General features: G+C 32.8%; 1 long non-coding RNA gene across 12 annotated transcripts in view; it reads left to right on the forward strand.

Annotated features, from left to right (window-relative positions):
- The first annotated feature begins 19846 nt into the window (after positions 1-19846).
- Positions 19847-24660, forward strand: part of LOC116128207 — a 46202-nt gene continuing 41388 nt past the window's right edge. For 3 of the 12 annotated variants that reach the window (XR_004127710.1, XR_004127711.1, XR_004127715.1), the window contains exons 1-9: positions 19847-20224; positions 20481-20554; positions 20729-21522; positions 21616-21680; positions 22120-22328; positions 22404-22599; positions 22769-22913; positions 23003-23211; positions 23421-24015. This is a non-coding gene — a long non-coding RNA (uncharacterized LOC116128207). The remainder of the gene's footprint in view (positions 20225-20480; positions 20555-20728; positions 21523-21615; positions 21681-22119; positions 22329-22403; positions 22600-22768; positions 22914-23002; positions 23212-23420; positions 24016-24660) is intronic. The other 9 variants (XR_004127713.1, XR_004127712.1, XR_004127720.1 and 6 more) reach the window with 9 other exon arrangements.

Raw genomic sequence — 24660 nt, forward strand, 5'->3', positions numbered from 1 at the left:
ACCAATTTAAATAACCCCAACAGCCCAAAATTAACTGGGCCTTAAAGTAATAATAAGCCGGCCCACTATGACAATAAAACCCAAACCAATTTAATCTGGGCCTACTTTAAATTAGGCCAGCCCACCAAACTAACTCCACTAATTTAATTAAGCTCATCAACTCCATTAAGCCCTTCAACACAAATTAAATTAGAATCTTATTATAATTTAATATCCAGCCCATATCTCCAACCTCAATCAAACCGAACCCAAACTCCTTTCTATAAAACCAACCACAACACGTATTAAACACTATCATACACCCCCAATTTCAGCATTCAAACACAAGGCAACGAGTTCCCAATACATGACTATGCACATTCCAACCGAGTGTATGCGAATATAATCTAATAAAATAACATGTTTCATTTTTAAGTAAAACTAACTCCTATTTATATTACTAACTTCACCTATTTTAAGCACTAATTCATAGTTGCTTCTATAAAAGACATAACCATATACATACACTTCTCACAATATATAACACGTTACACCGTGAATGTTTAGAGAAAATAGCCAATTCAATTCTTGTAAAATGCTAAGACAACCAAAAATATAGTAAGGCTAACATGAATGATGTATGGGAACTTCCAAAAGAAAAAGAAATTCTTGAAAACATTTCATGCTTTTCCATCAAATTAATCTTTCCCTCAACAACCTAACTATCTCCACTCATGCAAACACCATTTCCAATCCACAAATATTTTTCAATTTAACCCAGCCGAATTGTAAATATAACAGCATTGTTTAGCAACTTCTCAATGTAGCCATATGTTCATATTAATTAATTAATTAATTAATCCCACCATATGCGAAGTGTCAGACATCTTTTTGCTTTTATATGCTTAATTTCAAAGAAACCAAAGGTGGGCATGTATAAGGCTAGGTAAAATTATAAATTAATTTGATTTATGCATACCTTAAGTTTTTTTTATCAGCTTTAAAACTAGAATAATACAAGATTTAGTGTAAAATAAATCAATACAAATTGAGATTATATACAAAAAATTATATTTGTAGAATTACTCTTAAAACCAATTTTGTGTTTTTGGGAAAAGTTTTTTGAAAAAAGTTAAAAAAAAAGTTGAATTGGGCGGGTATTACGATGTAGGATTTACAAATTAATAAAATACCCCCTATGTTTATTTTTTTACAAAACACCCCTTATAATAAAACATTAAAAGTTAACTAAAACACCTCCAATCCACCTTTAAATACGGACAGCCGGCCACCACCGCCGGAGGGTGACCGGAGTCGCCGTAACAAAAACATTAAAAATATTTAGGGGTATTTAATTGAATTAACAAATTTAGGGGGTTTAAAAAATGTTGAATAAAGTTGAATAATATTTGTTGAGTTTGGGTGTTTACTGTTTAACTTTTTTGGGAATACTAAAGTAGTATTCCCAAAACCAACCAACGAAGCAAATATTATTATTGAACATGAATGAACTTTATCCAAATTCATTAATTATGTGCCTCTACTTACACTAAATTAAGTAATTCTTGTTGGCCACTAATATCAAGTATCTGCAAGTTGTAATGATTTTTTTTTTTTTTTTATTCTTTTGTTAAAGTATTTTTTGATTTTTGTGAAACGAGGTATCAAAGCTAATTTCTTAATATTATAAAACATGATTAACTTCCATTTTCCCTGAAATTTCAGTAGAAAGTAAAAAGATAACCTAAAATATAGTTAATTGATTAGGTATAAGAATAACGTAAAATTTTTATATTAAATTATCAATTAGGTGATAAGATAACTTAAAATCTTTTGTTAAAGTTATCAATCAGGGACAAGAAAAAAAAAAAAACAAAAAACAAGGTAAGAGGAGATTTAATTACAATTTTTATATTAAATTATCAATTAAGTGATGAATAACTAAAACTTTTGTTAAAGTTATCAATTGGGACAACAGTATTAAAAAAAAAAAAAAAAAAAAAGCGAGGTAGAGGAGATTTAATTACAAGCAAAATGTGATCTGCATACTACAAAACGCTTTTTTTCCCTCCCTTTCTCCCAAGCGTTCGATCGGAAACCCAAAATCCTTTATAAATCTCAATTTTTCCCTTTAATTTCAGTTAGTTTCTCTTTTTTTTTCAAAAAGCTCAATGAATGACTCTAAGTTAATGTGTAATAGTTTTTATATAAGAGGTGTTTTTGTTAAATCAAAAGGTGTTGATTAATATGGTTTAAGGTTTCAAAGTGAAATTATTTTTGTTTTGGCCCAAATGATATAATCTAATTCCATTTTGGGCTATAATAATTTTAACCATACATTTATTGCTGATTCATGGGTGTTTCAAAAACAAATTAAGCTTAATATACAATTTTTTTTTTCTGTTTATTAAAAAAAAAAAAAAACAGAAATTTTGGTTGTCAACTACAAAATATTACTCTTAATTAGAACCTCCCCCACTTCAGATTAATTGAAAAATTAATTAGTAATAATAGTCACTATGCTTTCGTGCATGGAAAGAATAAAAATTGAGCAATGATTTCGTAATTTAAAAATATCTTTTAGAATTTTACGATTACATTTTCTATCGTGAAGAATCCATTAAAAGACAATTTATTTATTTTTTTGCAATTTTAAGTTAGAAATTTAGCTGTAATTTTTTCTTTTTGTAGATTCTTCAAGTGAGAATCTTGATCAAATACATATGCTTAAATAAGTCCATTAATATCATTTCCCATACATATGCTTAAATAAGTCACACAAACAAGTGATGAAGAAAATCCTTTTCACAAACTCAATCAATTAGGTTTAGGTTTCAAAAGTAGAATAATAGAATTAATTAATCTGACTATAAGTTAATGCATATATAACTAAAATTAATGAAGAACAGGGCCTATGTCACATAATTGCACAATTTATTTATTGCAATTAGTTGTTAGTATTATTCCATTCACATCAACTTTGTCACATACGTTTTGAATTAAGGGGTGTCTATGTGGGTACTCCTTTGCCCTATTAATTAATTAATTAATCCCACCATGTGTCCAAGTGTCACACATCTTTTTGCTTTTATATGCTTAATTTCAAAGAAACCAAAGGTAGGCATGTATAAGGCTAGGTGAAATTATAAATTAATTTGATTTATGCATACTATGAGTTATTATTATTATTTTTTTTTTCAATATCAGCTTTAAAACTAGAATAGTGCAAGATTTAATGTAAAATAAATCAATACAAATTGAGTTTATATACAAAATTTATATTTCTAGAATTACTCTTAAAACTAAAATCAGTAATATTTATGGAACATGAATGAACTTTAGCCAAATTCATTAATTAAGTGTCTCTAGTTACAACTAAATTAAGTAAGTAGATCATCTTGTTGGCTATTAATATCAAGTAATTGGCAAGTTGTGATGAAATTTTTTTTTTTTAATACTTTTTGTTAAAGTATTTTTGGACTTTTGTGAAACGAGATGAAAGTGATTTAGAACACTAGTATCACGACACGTATAAAGCATGAGGAGCTAATTTCTTGATATTATTATAAAACATGATTAACTTCCATTTTTCTTGAAATTTGGGTAGAAAGTGAAGAAGATAACCTTTAAATATAGTTAATTGATTAGGTGATAAGAATAACCTAAAAACCTTTATATAAAGTTATCAATAGGGACAACAAGTAAAAAAGAGAGAGCGAGGTAAGAGAAGATTTAATTACAAAGCAAAATGTGATCTTCGTATGTAGGGTTTGCAATTTTTTTTTTTTTTTGCCATTAATTAATTAATTAGACAAAAATTAATGAAAACAGGGAATCTGTTGCATAGCAACACAATTTGTCTCTATAAATCAGTTTAACACATATAGTTGTTGTAATCAACTCATAAATAAACTGGTTTTCTAGTAGGGAAACTGTTCTATGAAGTCCATTAATTTCATTTCCAATGCATATGCTTAAATAAGTCCCACAAACAAGCGATGAAGAAAATCCTTTTCACAAACTCAATCAATTAGGTTTAGGTGTCAAAAGTAGAATAATAGAATTAATTAATCTGACTTTAAGTCAATGCATATATAACAAAAATTAATGAACAATAGGGCCTATGTCACATAATAATTACACAATTTATTTATAGGAATTAGTTGTTAGTGTTATTCCATTCATGTCAGCTTTGTCACATACTTTTTTAATCATGGGGTGTCTATGTGGGTACTCCTTTGCCCTATTAATTAATTAATCCCACCATATATGCAAGTGTCACACATCTTTTTCTTTTATATGCTTAATTTCAAAGAAAACGAAGGTGGGCATGTATAAGGCTAGGTGAGATTATAACTTAATTTAATTTATGCATACCATCAGTGTTTTTTTTTTTTTTTTTATCGGCTTTAAAACTAGAATAATACAAGATTTAGTGTAAAATAAATCAATACAAATTGAGTTTATATACAAAAATTATATTTGCATAATTACTCTTAAAACTAAATCAATGCTATTTATTGAAAATGAATGAACTTTAGCCAAATTCATTAATTATGTGCCTCTAATTATAACTAAATTAAGTCATTGGATCATCTTGTTGGTCACTAATATCAATTAATTGGCAAGTTGTGATGATTTATTCATTTTTTGGTATACCTTTTGTTAAAGTATTTTTGGACTTTTGTGAATCGAGATGAAGGTGATTTCGAACATTAATATCACGACATATATAAAGTATTATGAGCTAATTTCTTGACATTATAAAACATGATTAGCTAATCATGAAGGAAATCCTTGAGGGGATGGGTGAGTTGATAACTTGAGGCAATTGTTAGATAAGGGGACTAATTTTTTAGAATAATATTACATATACAATATTTATTATACAACATGATGTGATAAAAGATGATTGTCTGATTTTAAATTAAAAATAAATTTTCACTCAATTATTTATTGCCACATCATGTTGTATAAAAATATTGTATGTATAGTATTACTCGAGTTTTTAGGATACATACCAATAGGATTAGAGAGGTTAACTTGTCTAATAATATTAAGTGAATTCATCGTAAGTGGTGACAGTGATGGTGGTGAAAGGAAAGCTAATAATATAATTGAATGTTTGAAAGACTTGAATAATCTTCAAGGGAATCTTAGGATAAGAGGGTTGAGTAAATTGACAAATGTTGAGTGAGACTGACAGAATAGAAGTACTTACTAATAATAAAAACTCTTTAGTTTGAACCTAGATTTCGATACCTATAGAGAAAGGGAGGGGATAAATAAGGATAATGAAGTACTTCTTGAAGCCTTAAAATTACCTCCAAATTTAGAAACATCAAGAATATATTACTACAGAGGCATCACGCTTTCTCCCAACTGGATGATATCGTTAGCAAAATTGAGGTATTTGATGCTCTCGGATTTAGAAAATTGTTTGCAATTGCCTCCTTTAGGAAAATTGCCATCGCTTGAATGCATGTTTCTATTATATATGAGGAGTTTGCAAAGACTGGGTAATGAATTTTGGGGAATAGAAAGCGATGCCACACCTTCATCACTTGTTCTCTTCCCTAAATTGAAATTGCTCCAATTCAGAGCTGTAGAAGAATGGGAATGCCGGATTTAAGAGAAGGAAGAAGAAGAAGAAGAAAATATTTCAATCATGCTATGTCTTGCTTCCTTGAGATTGTTTCGGTGCTCCAAGTTGAAGGCAATACCAGATCAGCTTCTTCAAAGGGTAACACTGAATAAATTGGATATTGAACAATGTCCTATTCTAAAAGAGCGATGCAAAGAGGGAACAGAAGACTACTGGCCCAAGATCTCTCAAATTCCAAACCTCTTCCTTCCTTGAAATTTTGAGGCCATCCTTAAGTTTTCAAAAGGGTAGTAGACCTGTGATGTACATGTGATTTCTTCTTTCACTCCTTTATAAAAATTTTATATTTAATTCCAAAAGCATATAATATTTAAGATCAAGTTGACAAGCCCAAATAAAATATATTTTTCTGTCGGGTGGAAGGAAGAAAATATTTCAGAAGTAAAGCATATATCTACAACCAAATTTGGAGCCTTGAAATTTACTTAAATTGCTGTCATTGGCTTATTCGTATGGTCGAATCCTGTATGCAGCTTGGTAGATAACTTCTCCGTTTACATTAAACCACTCAGTAAATGAGGTTTGCATATGCCTATATTGATGTCAAAAAACTTTTTAGCCTTAGTAAGAAAACCAGGTAATTGGCATTTGGCATTATATACAGTATCATCTTTCATTAATTTCAAACTCACTTGACAATGAAATAAATTTATTTCATATTGACGTAAATTTATTTGTTGGAGCAGATAGCAAACAGTCATCAACCAAAGTAGAGAAGAGGATTTTCAGTAACATCCTTCATTTTTGTTATCGGTGTGAGTTCTGGTTCGGTTTTCTTCAAAAGGTTTGTTGTATATTGATTATCCTAGAAATAAGGTCTTTTGAAAGGTTTATAATCACGAATAACACTTAATTTCCTATCAGGTGGAGGAAAGAAATATTTTCAGAAGCAGAGCATTTTTTTGTCACCAAACTTGGAGCTCTATTTAAAATTCTGTCATTGGCTTATTCTTACAGCTGAATCCTTTATGCAGCTTGTTAGATAGTGTAAGTTTTAAAAGATTACCAAATGATTAAAACTTATGCAGAATGGGTTGTTTGTTCAAAATTTTAGAGCATCTGAGTTTTGAGAAACATAAGAAAAACATACATCAAAGCAAGTAAAAAACACACCCATTTTTACATGGTTCGGTATCATGCCTACATCCATGGAACCAAGTCCAGAGGAAGGAAATTCACTATGAAATACTTATGAGTTTAAATACAAAGCAAGATAACCAAAATTGCAAAAACACTTCCTGTTTTCCACACGACAACTCTATGTTCTTTGGTTGAAATTCAAGTCCTCACAGCAAGCTTCACAATGCACAACATTACCATGTTGAAATTGAGCTCCTCTCAAGTTTCAACAATGAAGACATATCTTCAGGACAATAACTTACGCACAAGTACTCATCAGGTTGCAAACACATCACACAAGGACAAGGTGAGAGGTAATTATAAGTCTACCAAAGCATAGTAAGAAACCTTAACCAAAACAAATACCTCAAAGAGTATTCAGAGAGGAAAGCAAATGGTACTTGAAGAAGACAGCAAAAAAACAGGAATATATAGAGTTTAATACATCAAGAGTTGGGGGACAAAAAAGTTAAAACGAACTTTTGTGTTTTACTTTTTGTACAAGAAACTTGTAACCACAAACAAAAGCAACACATACCCGTTTCTCCATCAAAAGATACCTCACGTCAAGTTATTTTATTCTTTTTTATTAATCTGTACCAGACATCAGATTCCATCTATAGTAGATTTTATAATGCTGGAAGAGAAAGGATTGTCTAACATTAAGGCACCATGAAGGTATTTCTTTCTTGGTGGAATTCTTTCCTCTAATGTTGTATCTAATGACACCAACAGATAAACATGAAAGTGTAAGTTTCTTTTCTCAATTTCAACCTAAAAATGGTATTTCTTGTCTTAGTGGAATTCTTTACTCTAATGTTGTATCTAATGACACCAACAGATAAATCGACCTTTAGACAATTAAAAATAGTTTCTAAAGCACATCACAACACTTTGGGACTGTTTTTTCTTTTAATAAGCAGATCTTGAATTTCCTAGCCATGCTGGCTAATACTTGAATTTATGATTCTGTTACTCCCATTGATCATCATAAGCCAAAGTAATGAAGGAACGACTGATATTGATCAATCGCTGAAAGTTCATTCATGTTCTTGAAGCAGAAAGTAAATGTGGTTAATGAAACAAGTTTACAATCAATGTCTGATTTGTCATTGAATTGCCCAGTGCGGTTCCTCATATTTATACTTCAAGGGAAAAAAAAAAAAAATACTAGGTGATTGTCCTGGGAATATACACTTCTATTCCCAAACATGATTGCTGATTATGATTTTGAACATGTTATTGTTTATATATCAATAACATAAATTGTTACTAAGAGAGATTCTGTACTTGTCACATGACGCAGTTTCTGGGCTTCAGCTTACTTTTATTGGCCTAAATGGATGAGCAATAAGTTAAGTTGGGAGGCTATTCTGATTTTGGAGGCTATTCTGATTTTGGAAGCTATCACTGCAGTCCCCTGGTTGCAAAACAAAACGATGTTAGTATACTTTGTGATAGATCTTGCCGAGTATGACAAGTACATCCCTTGCTCTACCTGTGTGCGGGATGCCCACCAGGTAAGACAGTTTTCCCCAAGGATACTAGTTGCGGTGAGAGTTTTTTGTTATTAACATCAGAGTCAGTTTTAGAATGTTCAAAATCACATTCAGTTTTTAGAATCTGCTATGAACGATAGTCTCAATATGAGTTTTTAGAATAATTAAGAGGGCTTTCAGTATTAGCCACAGTTTTCAAAATAAGATATCAACTTAGAGATTTCTGTATCAGTAAAAGCTACAATATTCAGTTTAAAGTTCAGTTATCAACATAAAGTTTACAATATTCTAAAATCATTTATCAGTGCATAGTTTCAGAAAGATCAGCTTTCAATTTTATATCATCACAATAGTTATAAACTTAGTTACCAGATTTTGTTTTGTGGATCATGAGTGTTCATTGAATAATAGTTTGGATGTTTGCAACATGACTAGTAGAGTTATTCTTTTCAGAATCATATGCATTCTTGAGTGATGACATAGATGGTTGCAACATGACTTACAAGAAACATTGTTCCCATAAGCATAAGCATTTACAGTTATGTTTTAAGTTTCTAGAAAAAGAATTTTAAGCATTCAATGATGAGCTATAATTCAGAATTTGATTTCAGCTTAAATGATGAGATTACAGTACTTAGAACAATATTAGAAACGAGTTATACATGCATACAAGAATGATTTAGTTACTTCCATAATACGTTCATAGAATCATGTTATTTTTAGGATTTCATAAGAACTATTGCATGCCATGACTATTGTTTGAAGAATGTGTTGCAAACTCTCCCCAATCCCCTACTCACTGAGTATTTCAGCTCACCCATTTTTAGACCCTTTTCCCCGGGTTCACAGGAAGAGTCATGCTAAGAAGTGATTCCTCTCGAGGTTGGGCCCAAACGTCATCGACTCAACATGTGTGTAAAAATGTCATGCTTGTTCCCGCTATAAAATTATGTTTTATCCTTATGTTTATCTCCTGTGTTGATTATAAAATATATGAAGATTTGATACCATCCGTTTTTGGATTTTACGGGTTGACAAGCCCAAATAAAATATATTTTTCTGTCGGGTGGAGGAAGAAAATATTCAGAAGTAAAGCATATATCTACAACCAAATTTGGAGCCTTGAAATTTACTTAAATTGCTGTCATTGGCTATTCGTATGGTCGAATCCTGTATGCAGCTTGGTAGATAACTTCTCCGTTTACATTAAACCACTCAGTAAATGAGGTTTGCATATGCCTATATATTGTCAAAAACTTTTAGCCTTAGTAAGAAAACCAGGTAATTGGCATTTGGCATTATATACAGTATCATCTTTCATTAATTTCAAACTCACTTGACAATGAAATATTTATTTCATATTGACGTAAATTTATTTGTGGAGCAGATAGCAAACAGTCATCAACCAAAGAGAAGAGGATTTTCAGTAACATCCTTCATTTTTGTTATCGGTGTGAGTTCTGGTTCGGTTTTCTTCAAAAGGTTTGTTGTATATTGATTATCCTAGAAATAAGGTCTTTTGAAAGGTTATAATCACAATAACACTTAATTTCCTATCAGGTGGAGGAAAGAAATATTTTCAGAAGCAGAGCATTTTTTTGTCACCAAACTTGGAGCTCTATTTAAAATTCTGTCATTGGCTTATTCTTACAGCTGAATCCTTTATGCAGCTTGTTAGATAGTGTAAGTTTTAAAAGATTACCAAATGATTAAAACTATGCAGAATGGGTTGTTTGTTCAAAATTTTAGAGCATCTGAGTTTTGAGAAACTAAGAAAACATACATCAAAGCAAGTAAAAACACACCCATTTTTACATGGTTCGGTATCATGCTTCATCCTGTTTTCACTCAATTATTTATTGCCACATCATGTTGTATAAAAATATTGTATGTATAGTATTACTCGAGTTTTTAGGATACATACCAATAGGATTAGAGAGGTTAACTTGTCTAATAATATTAAGTGAATTCATCGTAAGTGGTGACAGTGATGGTGGTGAAAGGAAAGCTAATAATATAATTGAATGTTTGAAAGACTTGAATAATCTTCAAGGGAATCTTAGGATAAGAGGGTTGAGTAAATTGACAAATGTTGAGTGAGACTGACAGAATAGAAGTACTTACTAATAATAAAAACTCTTTAGTTTGAACCTAGATTTCGATACCTATAGAGAAAGGGAGGGGATAAATAAGGATAATGAAGTACTTCTTGAAGCCTTAAAATTACCTCCAAATTAAGAAACATCAAGAATATATTACTACAGAGGCATCACGCTTTCTCCCAACTGGATGATATCGTTAACAAAATTGAGGTATTTAATGCTCTCGGATTTAGAAAATTGTTTGCAATTGCCTCCTTTAGGAAAATTGCCATCGCTTGAATGCATGTTTCTATTATATATGAGGAATTTGCAAAGACTGGGTAATGAATTTTGGGGAATAGAAAGCAATGCCAAATCTTCATCACTTGTTCTCTTCCCTAAATTGAAATTGCTCCAATTCAGAGCTGTAGAAGAATGGGAATGCCGGATTTAAGAGAAGGAAGAAGAAGAAGAAGAAAATATTTCAATCATGCTATGTCTTGCTTCCTTGAGATTGTTTCGGTGCTCCAAGTTGAAGGCAATACCAGATCAGCTTCTTCAAAGGGTAACACTGAATAAATTGGATATTGAACAATGTCCTATTCTAAAAGAGCGATGCAAAGAGGGAACAGAAGACTACTGGCCCAAGATCTCTCAAATTCCAAACCTCTTCCTTCCTTGAAATTTTGAGGCCATCCTTAAGTTTTCAAAAGGGTAGTAGACCTGTGATGTACATGTGATTTCTTCTTTCACTCCTTTATAAAAATTTTATATTTAATTCCAAAAGCATATAATATTTAAGATCAANGGAGTAGTATTAAGCTTGAAAATGGAAGATGATATTCATATTACAGTTCACGTGATTTATACACCTTTACATAACTGATTCAGGAAGCTTCCTGACCAATTTACAAAACGTGGTGGACAAGCACAGTAGTGAGAGAGTGACAGCACAGCAAACAGAGGACCACAGAGAATATTAGTTTGTTAGAGACCTGGCGTATTTGTTAGAGACCTAGTGGATGGAGACACATGTCACCAGTGTTGTCTCCCTGGATTGTTTCCATCTGTCCAAGGTCCATCTTCTTCACAGCTGGATACTATGATTACATGTAATCGGCTGGAATGTCTTTGTGATAATGGATTGAATGGTGTTTTAAAATCATGGGAGTTAAGGTAATTTGGCTGGAAAGTGTATTGGGTTATTGAGGGGTTGTCAACTGAGTTGAGTTTTGGGTAAGCTTTGCTTGTCAAATGCTTGGAAACGTTAGTCTTATCTGGGTAGAGATGAATGTAAAGGTTGGTAATTAGTTGAAGGAAGAAAGTGAGTAGTTAGAGAAGGGATGTTGGCGTGTGCAGTAAGTGAGTTTTAAATGTTCTTTTTCCTTTATTTTGTCAAAAACGTGTCTTTAACATTAATTGTCTTGTCTTGTTGAAAAATCTGGAAGAGAAGAAATGCATAATCAAAGGGAGGATTCCTGCAGATTTTTAATAATGCGGAGTGTTGAGGTTGGCTGTTAAATTGTTAAATGGGTATGTTTATGATTAAGATGAGATATTACTATAATTTTAACCTTTGTTTTATATATATATATATATAAAGTGTATTATTGGTGGGTTTATTCTTTAAAATGGGCTTAAATTGGGAAAATTTTTGTTAGTTAAAGACTAGTGAGTGCAGACATTAAATGGTTTTCTAAAAAAATTCACATTTTAAGCTAGTATGTAAATTTATTTGTTACTTCAAATTCCTTGAATTTACTTTGAATTGTAAATGTGAATTTGATGAAGTTTGGTATATAGAATTTATATATATTCATGCTATATGAATAAAATGTTGCTGTAGAGAATAGGGAATTGGTTGAATTGTATACGGGTTGAGGTTTGTGATGTTGGTAAATGGTTTCTTGGTAAAAGGAGAGAAGGGGTGCATTCTGTCAGTTTTGAAAGTATGTTTTAAAACTTTCATTCTACCCCCATTTTGCATGGAATTTCATAAGTTTTGGCATGATTTGTTCTATACGAAATGTGGTATATATCTTATGATTAGTGTCGGACATATGCTATGGTAATGTGATGTTCAAGAAATCAGTTTTGAAACATGTTTGAAAATTTGCAGTTTCACCCTTAAACATGATTTTTGAATATTATGTCAAATATGCATGATTTATAAGAACTTATATAATATGCTCTTGACTTATATACTACTCGGGATTATACGTGAGATAGTTGTGGTGAGAACCTTCAGTATTAGTTAATTAAAAGGTTTTACCAAAATATCTTATTAGTTAAAGACAAACCGTGTATTTTCAATTGGGTGTTAATGATAAAAGGTTATAAATAATTTATTGATTGCTTTGTTTGATATTCGGTCAAATAGTTGAAAGAGAATGCATTGAATATTTCCATTAACATATTATTCCCTTTTCTAAAAGTTGTTTGAAAGTTTGAGAACATATGGGGCTCAATAGAAAGCTGAATAATCTGATAATTTTCTATGAGTCCAAGTAGTCAAATATTACGGCTATAGAAAATTGATATTCTTTTTGTGTGTTGCACTGAGACTGAAGAATTAAATGCAAGCCAATGCTTTTCATGTCTATGAGACTCACATGGAGTGCAAACCTTAATTAATAATTACATGTTACAATTTTGTCAGGGTTTAAGTGTTAAGCTTAAGAGTATTGAGGGTGTCTTTGAAACTATGATGCATCGAGTTTTGTGGAAGTGTCTGTCACGTGAATTGTAGACTCATTTAATAATTGTGTAAAGTTTCTTCTGGCTCCCTCATGTTTATTTCATTACTTGTCTTTACATTTTAGCCCAGAATACACTACCATAAATTATTTCATAATGTTTTAATAATTTTATAAAGGCCTATGTTTTGAAGAAATATAATGTATTGGGTTAAGAAAAAATATAGTAATGACTTAAAAACCACCCTGCAAAGTACCCGTTCCCCAGAGATACAAATTTTTTGCTCTGCGCGAGCGATGCAGGATTCCATCGAGTATGATAGTTTCAGATTTTGGCTCTGCACATGTGTATGACAGATTTTATTGGCTCTGTCTGGGCGTTGAGTGGTCCGCCAAGTATAACAGTTTCAGTGACTCTGTCCGCGCGATGATAGATCTTGCCAGGTATGACAAGTACATCTCTTGTTCTGCCTATGTGCGGGACGCCCACCAAGTAAGACAGATTTCCCCAAGGGTACTAGTTGTGGTGAGAGTTTGTTGTTATTAATATCAGAATCAGTTTTAGAATGTTCAAAATCACATTCAGTTTTTAGCATCTGCTATGAGCGATAGTCTCAATATGAGTTTTTAGAATAATTAAGAGAGCTTTCAGTATTAGCCACAGTTTCAGAATAAGATACCAACTTATAGTTTTCAGTATCAATAAAAGCTATAGTATTCAATTTAAAGTTTAGTTATCAGCATAAAGTTTACAGTATTCCAAAATCCTTTACCAGTGCATAGTTTCAGAAAAATTAGCTTTCAATTTTATATCATCACAATAGTTATAAATTTTGTTACCAGATTTTGTTTTGTGGATCATGAGTGTTCATTGAATGATGGTTTGGATGTTTGCAGCATGACTAGTAGAGTTATTATTTTCAGAATCATATGCATTCTTGAGTGATGACATAGATGGTTGCAACATGACTTATAGGAAACATTGTTCCGAAAAGCATAAGCACTTACATTTATGTTTTAAGTTTCCAAAAAAAGAATTTTAAGCATTCAATGATGAGTTATAATTCAGAATTTGTTTTCAGCGTAAATGATGAGATAACAATACTTAGACCAATATTAGAAAATGAGTTATACATGCATACAGGAATGATTTAGTTACTTCCATAACACGTTCATAGAATCATGTTGTTTTCAGGATTTCATAAGAACTATTGCATACCATGACTATTGTTTGAAGAATGTTTTGCAAACTCTCCCCAATCTCCCACTCACTGAGTATTTCAGCTCACCCCTTTTTAGACCATTTTCCCCAGGTTCACAAGTAGAGTCCTGCTGAGGAGCGTTTCCTCTCGAGGTTGGGCCACACGTCACCGACTCATCATGTGTGTAAAAATGTCATACTTGTTCCTGCTACAGAGTTATGTTTTATCCCCATGTTTATCTCCTGTGTTGATTATAAAAGATATGAAGATTTGATACCATCCGTTTTTTGGATTTTTTTGAACGTACGAGTTAGCTATCAGATTTTCAAATGTATATATATCTTATGTGTTTATGCTTTCAAAATGAATCCAAGCGAATGTTTTTATGAAAAACGAATTTAGAATACAGGTTTTTGTTAGATTCCCACACGGCATGTCTCGACCGCCCGAGTCTCATAGGTGCTTTTGGAGCTTATGGGATAGAGAGGGTCGAGGCGGGTCGTGTCATCATCGACATTGGGGGTCTTAATCTTGCAATGTTTAAAATAATTGGCAATTGTCTGTGGCTTTACATCAATGGACTATGCAACAAATGCATTTACAATTCCATTAAGGGCACTTATATTTGTTAGTTCTAAGACATGATTTTCTATCTATTTCAAAAGTAGGCAATTGAAGCGCTGAATTTGAAATCCTAATACTATTAAAACATGAATATAAATCCTAATATTGTACTACTAAAGCATGAATTATAAAATAAAAAAAATTTATAATTACACATCTATTAAGTAATAATCTCCTTATAGTAATAAAATTAGTTAGTCCTACCATTATGACTATGGAGAGGTTTTACTATAATATAAATGTATATGTACACAAAATAAATAATTCGTTCGTAAAGTTTCTTTCTATAATAATAAAATTAGTTAGCTCTACCATTATGACTATAAAGTGGTTTTCCTATAATATAAATATATATGGACACAAAATAAATAATTCGTTCGGAAAGTTTCATTTTCGATATAACCGTGACCATTCCACAGTTTGGCAAACCAACAGCACATCCCATTAAAAGAAAAAAAAAAAAAAAAAAATCCGCATCACATAAATCCATCTTCAACGTCAATCACATATTAAACACTATCCTACACCCCAATTTCAGCATTCAAACACAAGACAAGAAGTTCCAATACAGGACTATTCACATTCCAAGTGCACGCCAATATAATCTAATAAAATGACATGTTTCAATTTTTAAGTAAAATTTCCCAGCATCTCTAAATGTAATGTCCATATATGAATGTAAGTAACCCTACAGCATGTAATCACATTCTTTAGAGGCAGATCCAGTGCAACAACATCCAAAAATCATTCAGCCGAGACATGCAAGCTAGGATTTAACAAATATCACAATTAACTAACAATTTTTCATCAAAACATTATTATAATAGAACTCAATAATTTACATGCAACAGAATTTGAGATATTTAAAAGTGTCTCACTCTTCACATTCAGCCGAACCCAATCCCTATCTATAATATCACGAGAACTATACATGCAGCATATCTTCGGAACCGGATCTAATGCATTTCCAATTCCACCCAATATTGGTTCATCCCTTTTCATCTCCTTGCCGTGGCAGAACGGATAATAGGATTTTGAGTTCTTCGAGTAGATTGTCGTCGTTGGCTTCCATATCTTCAAGTGCCTTTGTTGGTAGAAGAAAGGATGTAAATCTGCAGAAAAGGCAGTCCCTCAAGGTTAAGGCAATGGCCAAGGAAGTACTGCACTTTAACCAGGATGGCGATGCTATTAAGAAGCGAAAAGTAAGTTGGCAGTGAGTAGTTGCGGTAATTCGCAGAGAAGAATCAACTTGTTTAATCATAACCTTACTAGTTCTTTCATTTCAGGCAGGTGTTAACCAGCTTGCAGATTTAGTGGGTGTCAGACTCGCTCTTGGTATGTTATTTCAGTTGTTGAAATAGAAACTGATTTGGATATTTCCATTTCAAAGGAGTGAAGCAAGTTTAATATGTCATGCAGCATTCTCAAGGAATCAAGGTCCGAAGACGATGTGCAACAGGAACATGGCAAAATGAGGTTCTTTTTACATAAACTTTCTTCACTAAATGTCACCGTATACTAAAACATTTTTTTATCTTATAACTTATTTAAATAATCATTGATTTCCATCCACAGACTTTGTATTACATAAGAGATAAAGAGAAGTTATTAGTGACAAGTCTTTGTTATATAAACTGTGGATGACACCAGTAGATAAATTGATCATTGGATTCAAATGGTTAGACAAGGTTGCTTAAAGAGTAAGTAGTTATCAGAAAAGTTTGCTTATGAAAATAAATTTAGAACTGTTATTAATATAGTATAGGAGGAATTAATTTGTAATCTTATTATAATAATTGTATTTAATTTAATGTTACAGTGTGCTTCGAAAGGATGAATTGTTTAAGACAAGGGAGTCCCAACATAACAAGCTATAGCTCTAGTTGGAGCTCTTATATGTAATTTTAGCTGATTTTTAAGTATTTTTAGAAACTTGAAAGAATATTTCTTCGAATATGTAATCAATTAGGATTTCTAACTTGAAGAATCCACTATAAGACAATTTATTTATTCTTTTAGGATTTTACGTTAGAAATTTGGTAGTAATTGTTTTTTTTTGTTTTTTTTTTTTTTTTTTTTTCAGATTCTTCAGGTGAGAATTTTGATCCAAATTTAATAAAAAATCAAGTGGTACACATTACACAATTTGAATGAGTGGTGCTATTGGTGCCCGGCTAATGGGCTAAAGAAGCTGCATTTCCTACTACAATCCATTTCAAAGTTTTAATTAATTTTTTTCTTTTTTTATGTCACCCATAAATTTCATAAATGCCCTTTATTCTATTTTTTAAAATGTTTCACTTTAATTTCCTTCACTTATGTTATATTTCCCCATCATCATTATTCTTAAAATAAAATTTTATTTTATACATTTAAGATATCTTAGGCTTCGTTTTGTTCGCTTTTGGGAATACTATTATTATTATTCCCAAAAAAGTTAAACATTAAAATGTTATTATTCCCAAAATATTATTCTATATTTTTTAATTTCTTTTAAACCTCCTAAATTTGTTAATTTAACTAAACACCCCCAAATATTTTTTTTAGAAATTGCAACAACACTCCGGCCACCCTCCAGCAGTGGTGGCCAGTTGTCCGTATTTAATGGGTGGGTTGATGGTGTTTTTGTTAACTTTTAATATTTTATTATAGGGGTGTTTAGTAAATGAACAAACATAAATGATACTTTCGTTAATTTTCAAATCCTACATCGTAATACCCGTCCAATTTAACTTTTTTCAAAAGATTATTTTAAAAACTATTAGAATAATGAACCAAACGAAGCCTTAGATATTAGTCAGCAAAATATTATAAGGCTACATTTGTGTTTGTAGACTTTATTCTCTAGTAGTTAAAGGGATAGAAAAGTTAGTAAATTTGAGGCATTTGATAAATAAGGAGACACATTCACCACTTTACATTCCAAAAGGGATGGGGCTGAACGACATACACCCATCCATAGTTTTCGGTAAAGACCACTTGGTACTCAAAAAGTTTGGAAATGACAAACAACCACTTTCCGTCAGAATTTGTTAGTGAATTCCGTTTGAAGAAGGATAATGTGGTAATTTTGCATTTCTAAAAAAGAAGGCCACCTTCCTCTCTTTTTCTTCTTTCTTTTTCTTTTCTTCGAACGTTTCTCACTACCGTGCCGCCTCCAAATACACCAAGGAGTTCACCTCCACCACCACCAGTATTTACTCCACCAACAAATTCCTCTCCTCCACCACCAGTGGCCAATCCACCAAGAAGTCTTCCTCCACTATCAAATTCATCTCTATCACCACCATCGGATAACTTATTAGAAGTTAGTTAGACTACAATATCAAAACCCTCTCTCTACCGTCTGTGAATCGCAAAATCAAAACTTTCTTCAAAACTTTGTTCACTTATCTCTTTGTATTTCTTACTACACTTAAATGCCTGTACATGTCTACACCATCATTTCAATCATGTATTCAAAACTACAGACGGCATCTTTTTTTATCTCTCTTCACCACACGATTTGCTTAACGGTTTCTTGCTCATGTTTGGGATTGAAGAGCTTTTTGGAATTGTTGTGAATAATGCATACAAAGCTTTTGCAACCTTTTGAATTCTCTAGAAAGAGTTTTAATCTTGAGATGTATTCCGACAATATGATGTGAAAGAGAGGTTAATTAAAAAATTAAGAGTAAATACCTAGGCAACTCAGTCGTAGTTTTTCATATTCAACGGCAAAAAGAAATGGCTGAATGACTGGCCAGATCCGCAAAAGAAGAAAAAGGAGAAGCGGCTGGCAAGATCTTCAAAAGAGAAGAAAAAATTGAAGAGGAAGAGGAGAAGAAAGAAAAAAAAAAAAAAAGAGAGAAAAGAGAAAAGAGGGGGGGAAATTCTGCTGCTTTCTTTGGAGGTGGCACAACAGTAAAAAGAAAAATGTGAAGAAAATAAAAGGAAAGAAGAAAAGAGAGGAAAGTGGCCCAAAATTACCACTCTGTCCTTCTTCAAACGGAATTCACTAACAGATTCTAACGGAGAGTGGCTATTTGTCATTTCCTTACTTTTTGGGTATCACATTGTCTTTCTGACAAAGTATGGGTGGGTGCATGTCTTTCGGCCAAAGGGATGGAGGAATTAAGGTGGTGATGTTCATCATGACAGCAAAGCACTTTTCTCTTGCTCAAATTGTAAGGCTCCGTTTGGTTCATATTTTTACGTTTTTAGAAAATTTAAAAAAAAAAAAGTTGAATTGGACGGGTATTACAATGTAATATTTACAAATTTAAAATACCCCCTATGTTTATTTTTTTACAAAACACCCCTATAATAAAATATTAAAAGTTAACAAAAACACCCCTAACCCACCCATCAAATACGGACAGCCGGCCACCACCGCCGAAGGGTGGCCGGAGTCGCCGTATCGACATATGACCGGCTGGATCTTACCGGTCGTGCTTCGATATGGCCTTTTTCGGCCAGATCCACGGTGGATCTAGCTAGCAAAGGCTAGATCTACGGCTAGATCTAGCTGTAGATCTTCATCAATGACGAACAAAGATACGGCCGTCGTTGATGGTCAACGATGACCATATGTTGGTCGTTGTTGACGACAGGTTACAGCCACGTCCAGATCTTTGGTCTTAAATCTGGCATTTTTCGGTCAGATCCACCGTGGATCTGGTCAGAAAAGGCTAGATCGGCACACTTTCGGCAAGATCCAGCTGGTAGTGTGCTATCCTACCAGATTCAGGCCAACTTTCGACAGTGGTGGCTGGAATCTGGTATAATGTGGGTTTAGGGGTGTTTTTATAATTTTAAAAAAATATTTAGGGGTATTTAATTAAATTAATAAATTTAGAAAGTTTAAAAAAAAATTGAATAATATTGTAAGCTTTTTGATATTTTACTATTTAACTTTATTGGGTATACTAAAAGTAGTATTTCCATACTTGAGCCAAACGAAGCCTTACCCTTGGGAAAATTACCATCCCTTGAAGAACTATCCATATCTTGGATGTACAAATTGGATGGTGAATTTTGGGGAATTGAAACTGGAGCCTCTTCATCATCTTCATGCTCTGGTTTCTTTCCCAAATTGAAACAACTCCAATTTTTGTATTTAGCCAAATGGGAAGAGTGGACTTACGATAATACAAAGAAGGGAGAAGAAGAAGAACATATTAGATTCATGCCCTTGCTTGCTAAAGGCACTCCCAGACAGCCTTCTCCAGAGGACCACACTCAAGGAATTGAAAATCGATTTTTCTCGTATTCTAGAAGATCGATACTTTGAGGGAATAGGAGAGGACTGGCCCAAGACATTGAAATTGGTTATAAATGGGACAAACGGTGGCAGTAACTATCAACCCACAAGCCAAAGGTAATTACTTATGTATATATATGATCTTTGTTTAATCAAATTACCTGTTGCATTAGTGTTTGGAGCAATAGTACAAACTTATCTTTTGAATTTCTGGATTAATATTCAAACACTTCAATTTCTTATTATTTTAATTTACTTATTGAAAATGCTAGGTTTGCTGGGTATGATTAATTCTGCTAGAAACTTTATTACTATTTCGAATTTGAAGTTCAATGTGGTCGATTGTTGATTATATATGTTACAATTTCTACAGGTTAAAAGAAATTTGGTATTCACAAGCATCCAATGACTTTTCTGGGGCGATGCATGTCTAAAATTTGAAACCAGGTGATTGGCTATTCGCTTTCCATATATTCTTTAGTCCTTCCCCTGATATCTATATTTCTATTTTCTTTTTGTTTTTTATACCTCTCTTGAAAGGTAAATTTTATTGATGATAGGCATTATCAATATTTTCTGTCATTTCGAATTTAATTGTAATTATCACTAAATATGTTACAGTTTTAGATTCATTTCAAAGGCACATAAATTTACTTGTTCAAGTATTGGCTTTAATGCTTTGTGGCTTGCTTCAGAGAGTGGCTGGATTCCGCCATCTATCGAAGAGAATGATAAAGGTCTTTGGGAAGTTTGATAGTATTATCTTCATCAGTTATTCTTTTTTCTCAAAATTGAAATATCTCCAATGATGAGATTAGAAGGATGGAAGAAGGAAAAGAAGAATTACAATCAGGACATATCTTCATTCCGTACAACTAGATGCTGACAATACTGTCAGGGTGCCTTCTCCATAGGACAACTCAGAAACCATGCAGGTATTACATTGGACCATGGTCTCCAATTTATGCATACTTTTTATCACTCCAGATTTCAATGCTAACAATCTTGATTAATGTTACTGGGGTAGACTCATTTCAGCAGCACATATATTAAGTTGTTGAAGTGCTATAATGTTTTGTGGTCTACAACAGATAGAAGATCAAAATGTGACAAGCCGAAGAAGATAAAAAGATTTGAAGTCATTTTATGCAATTTAACATATTTTGAGGTCTGGTTTAGTTCTCTGTAAGCTTTCCATTTTACCTAATTTTTCTCTGGATAATGTACTTGCAGTCATCTCAAAATAACAACCTGGATTTTCAGACCAGTCAAAAGCAGTTACAACAGGGAACTTGAAGCTTCATAATGTCCATAATTTAGTTTTGATGCAGTGAACCAAGGTTTATATGTCATTAAATATTTCTCGACGAATGAAGATCATAAGACCATGTATGACAGGAGCTTGGCATTTTGAGGTTCTTTTTAATTCATTCTTTGTATTTTTATTTTTCTTTTTTGGCTTTACAAATAGTTACCTATTTAAACCAAGCATCCAATTTTATCTACAGAGCTCTTATCATGCTGGGCAAGATTGACAGAGGCAATTCACCTTGAAATATACAACAGAACCTCTGTACTTACTTCTTTAAGGNTGTCCATAATTTAGTTTTGATGCAGTGAACCAAGGTTTATATGTCATTAAATATTTCTCGACGAATGAAGATCATAAGACCATGTATGACAGGAGCTTGGCATTTTGAGGTTCTTTTTACTTCATTCTTTGTATTTTTATTTTTCTTTTTTGGCTTTACAAATAGTTTCCTATTTAAACCAAGCATCCAATTTTATCTACAGAGCTCTTATCATGCTGGGCAAGATTGACAGAGGCAATTCACCTTGAAATATACAACAGAACCTCTGTACTTACTTCTTTAGGGTTGCAAACCCACTTTTCATAGATTATTATCTGTTTTAGTTATTAACTGCAATTATTAATATTAGGACCTCGAACTTTATGTTCAACGCTTCAACTTTCAGCCCTAAAAAAATTTTTTTTTTTTTTTTTGTCTCAGTGTAGTTTCATGCACAACTGCAGAGGAAGAGATGATTAGGCTTCTTACAAAAGAAGTCCCAAATACACGAACATGGTTACGACAGTCCCAGCACTGATAGCCATTAGAACCTTAATTATCCATCCTGATCCTGAAAAATGTGGAAAGTTTTCCCATGTCGCAGCAACGGAAGAAGTAGCCATGAATGATTCAGCCACTCACATGACCTTGTGAGTAATCATCAACATTTAATAATTTGTTTTCCTTGAAAGGGGATAATGCTGAGCAGAACAATGACAATGCAGGAGGATGTGAAAAATGCAATGTTGTTTCTTACTGTAAAGAACTTAAAAGCCGTTGTTCTGCAAACTGTTGAATTCCTTTTCAACCAACCCTCCTGGAAGGCTGCATCAGGAAGGTTTATGCCAGCAGTAAAAGTAACTGCGACAATCAAACTTGCCACCATTATAATTGAGCTCTGGGCATTTTGAAGCGCTTTTTGTATATCTCATATTGCCTTTGCTTTCTCTGGCAAATTTTGAAAATTTCGTTCAGTTCTCTCGTGTCTATCACTCAGGGTCCTGAATTCTTTCAGATTGCACAAATCTTTTGCTTCTGTCAAGGTGACTGATTCTAATTGCTTATTGCCTTAAATTTCTGGTTTTTGTAGGGATGGAAGCTCAAGTAAATCCTCTGTTCACATTAGTTCCATGATTGATGTAGGCAAGAAACCAAAACATTTGTTGACATGCTTGTGTCAAGGCCAGGTGGGGCGCATATCCTGTTTTTGCTTCTGGATCTGTGGTTTTTTTATGGTACTGTCATGACTATCATATTTTTATTTAATTTGACACTGGCTGGAGTCTTTTACTAGATTTTGCTGACATTCTTGAGCTTGATGTAGGCACAACTTCTGCCTGCTGGCAAAGTTGGAAGTCTAAGGGCAGTTCACACTGTTGCCCATATCAATCCTTTGGAGTTTTGAAGTATCAGCTATTGAGAATGTATTTCTGAGACCACTGGTGATCGAATTAACAATTCTGTGCTTGTTTTACAAGCAGCTGTCTTTAAGACTTTCTTGAACTGGTTGCTTTCTGCATCACTTCTAGCACCGTATGTCCCTCACAATAGCAGCAATTGATGTTCTCTGTTGCTTTATCAAAAATTTATACTGCTAACTGAATTAAATTTGAAATAGACATCATTCAGATAGTACAATTAAAATCAATGCGAGCGCAAACCATTTTGTTCTTTATCTGCAGTCTTGAAACTTTTCCACTTAAATTTTACAGCAAAATGACACAGTTTCTTCCTCATGTTAGGTACTCCTTTAAGGCGGAGAACTTAACAAGAATAATCATCAAGGATTGGAACTCTGCCATGCATGGCTGCAAAGTGCAATAGGGTGTAACCTTTCTCATTGTATTTCAGAGCAAGGTCTTGGTGAACCCTTAAAAACAATCTAGTTATCTTCAAGAGTCCTCTGCTACAGGCACAGTGCAATGGAGAGAATATCCAGTCTTGTTGGTTTTTTTAGCAGCACCTCCAATATGCTCTGAACAACTTCTGCGTTATAAGCCATGTTTCTTCTAGACTTTAAGAATGAGATTTGATTTTTACTTGTGTTCCCCATTGATGTGGCAACATATAGAGCAGTTAAATCATCCTCATCCTTTTTAGAGTCCATCAACAAGGATTGATTCATCATGAGCTTCACCACATCAAATGCCATTTTTATCCAGGCAATGGAAATTGCACCTCCATTTTCATAGTTAAGCTTTGTAGCCATCCATGGATTAGTCTCCAAGAGCAGCATTACCACATTTGCTTTCCCTTGATGACAAGCTTCGTGCAATGGAGTCTCAAGCTTCTTGTTCACAGTTGCAACAATTTGAAGCGCCTGAACCTTGAGGCAAGGTACAACACCATGTTCAAGTGATAATCAGAATTTTTTTTTTATTTTTTTTTTTCCTGTGTGTGTGTGTACCAGAATCTTTGTCTTAACAGAATTGTCAAAGACACCTCTATCATTGTTGGCAATTTCCTGGAAAGCCTTGAATCCATTTCCTTCTTTTTAATTGCCTCTGCTACTAATAATTCAAGAAACTGTACAAATCTTGTAAAGTGAAGTAATGTTGAAGAAGTTATCACAGTGTTAATTATCCTCTTTTTGTGTTCTTATGTCAATCCATTGATGAGGTGTACTTTATACTCAACTTTGAACTGAAAGTATCCTCTTCTTTGATTCTTCATGGAATTCATTAGGTTATTTCCTGGAACCTTTCTTCTTAACAAATTAATTCTTGCAGTGGTGAAGAAGCAAATATTATTTTGTAAGGACAGTGAACAAACACTCTATAAGACATAGTGAATGAGTTAACATTATACAGAAATTGATAATTATCAGAAAACACCTTATTAATTTATATGAATCATATGTGAATGGAGTATTTTGAAGAGTTAAGAAATTGCTTGGATTGTTTTTGCAAGCCGAAATAGTCTCAAAATCACCTAATCATTTGATGGGCTGAAATGCTTTCGCAAGTCCAGTCCACACTTCAA

This window comes from Pistacia vera, unplaced genomic scaffold (genome assembly GCF_008641045.1).
Source record: "Pistacia vera cultivar Batoury unplaced genomic scaffold, PisVer_v2 Contig198, whole genome shotgun sequence".
NCBI lineage: Eukaryota > Viridiplantae > Streptophyta > Magnoliopsida > Sapindales > Anacardiaceae > Pistacia > Pistacia vera.